The 2,233-nt window shown below is 46.4% G+C and overlaps 1 pseudogene; it reads left to right on the forward strand.

Moving 5' to 3' along the window:
* Positions 1-325: 325 nt before the first annotated feature.
* LOC127186634 (ataxin-7-like protein 3B) lies at positions 326-619 on the forward strand (annotated as a pseudogene).
* Positions 620-2,233: the final 1,614 nt, after the last annotated feature.

Raw genomic sequence — 2,233 nt, forward strand, 5'->3', positions numbered from 1 at the left:
CTAGATTAAGAATTATTATCTCGCCCAGACCGTCTGCGAGAGGAAGAGGCCAGAATGTCAGGGTGAGGCACTGAGATGGTTTAGTGGTGAGCCAGGCACCGGGTGCAGCCTAAAATCCTGAACGAACGTGGGTGACATCAGAGCCATAGCGAGGGTTGGGGCTCCAGAGCATCGATTGATGTATATCCGTTGATGTGCATCTGTTGATGTAGCTGTTGCTGGACCGGAGGAGAGGGCCCAGACAGGCCTGCCGGCCTAGCACAGCCCGCTGAGTCTCTGCTGTAAGTACAACCAGCCCCCTCTGCACAGTCGCTTACGAATTAAGATGGAGGAGATTTCGTTGGCCAACCTGTATACTAGCAAGCTGGAGGCCATCGCTCAGGAGATCTATGTACACCTGATAGAGGATTCCTGCCTGGGATTCTGCTTTGAGGTGCGCCGGGCAGTCAAGTGTGGCTACTTCTAGCTGGAGTTTGCAGACACTGGTAGCATGAAGGATTTTGGCACTCAGCCAGTGGAAAACAAAGGAGTGTGCCGCCACCCACATTGCTCCCTTCCTGGAGAATCTGAGACTGGGCCCCAGCCTGAGCTTCAGCAGTCACCTCCAGAATTCCAGTAGTCACGACTCGAAAGAGGGCGACAAGAACAATAATATTGACTGGTCCGGTGGCTTTGAGGAGTAAGCTAAGTTGAAGGGGGGCGGGGAAGGCAAACAAAAGACCAATTTCCCCTTTAAAGATCCTAGCATTTTAAAACAAAAAAACCAAAGAGGAGAATTTAGGAATTCAGATCCATTTGAAGAGGTACCCAGTGCCAGCTGGCTTTGAAATCTTGGACAGAGAAAGTCCATAGGCATCGTGCTGTATTTTTAGCTCTATAAATACATCTGTATGTACAAGATCCCTGTACTGCCCTCAGTATACATGTGAGCTGCTGTGTATCCAGCATATAAAATTCTTTCACTTCTCAGATTTTGCATCTTCCTGATGTCAAAGAGCTTCCTGCACAGTTTGGATGCTGCTGATGGTCAGCTTTAGTGGACTGCTCTGATTTTTAAGCCTCCAGTTGGGCTTCTTTGAAGTCAAGCGTGAGACTTGGATACTAAAATAATCAATTCCTATTTGAATTTGATAGGAAGCCCTGTGACTTTGTCTACGAGAAGTTTAGAGTCACCTGTTTTTCCAAGGGTCCAACAAGGGCCATCAAAAGCCCTGTCTTTCCATTCCACCTACTGGCAAAAGACAAGGTGGTTTACAAATGGGTGAAGATTTTGTGTTGATGCTCTGAGGATGAAGTATACGTCCATGACTGCATACCATCTCCATCTGGAAAGTCCATGACTTGAGTTATATCCTGTGGGCATACATTTGGTGGAACAGTCTTTTTCTATTTTTGAGTTGCTGGTGATGTAACTAGCCCATGGGTCTGACTTGATCGTTGTGACAGATCACTAAACTCCAGAGTTACCACTGAACTACAGAATGCATCGTGGCCCTCAGTAATGGGAATGAGGTTAATGCTAAGAGCCCTACACATTCCTGTCATTGTTGCAGAATCCCTTCTTCCTTAAATTGGGCAGTCAGACCTCTGCTCTGGTGAATAAGACTGTGCCCATCTTCTCTGTCCTCAACAAGTGGTAGTACATTATGTCACTTGGCCCTCCAACCTTCTTGACAGCAGGGGCTGTCTTTTTTGTTGTTAGGAGTTGGGAAAAAGACCTCCAAAATGTTCTTACCTTGGAGGTTTGGTTAGAAGTGCATGGGAAGTGAGTGGCATATCAAAGCTGTGCTCTGTTTTAGTCCCTAAGTGAGAGTTTGTGGAGGGAGTCCTGAGGTGAGCAGATTAGAAAGATGCTGCTGTATTGAAATGTTTTCTTACCTCATTCTGTGTCCCAGTACAGGGTCCAGCCTCATCCATCTGGCTTAGCTATGCTCCTTTCCACTGCTCCACTGCCTGTCCAGTGCAGCTTGCGGTCCCGGGTGCCACTTTGCCACTCTAGTTTTTGTTTTGGACCAGTTTCAGTTCATCTTCCAGTGGTCCTGCCTCTGAAGCCTACACATTTCCCATTTGTTTTGTTGTGGTGGCTCTCTAAGTTTTTACGTTTTTATGTTGTTGCTTTTGTTTTACCTGTTTTTATGAAAGACGTGGAGGAGAATCTTGCCCTGGTTCCCTTTTTGGATTAAAATGGGGAAATAACTTAATTTTTTAATTTATAAAGCAGTGTCGTGTCTGT

Source organism: Acomys russatus, unplaced genomic scaffold (genome assembly GCF_903995435.1).
Source record: "Acomys russatus unplaced genomic scaffold, mAcoRus1.1, whole genome shotgun sequence".
NCBI classification, from domain to species: domain Eukaryota; kingdom Metazoa; phylum Chordata; class Mammalia; order Rodentia; family Muridae; genus Acomys; species Acomys russatus.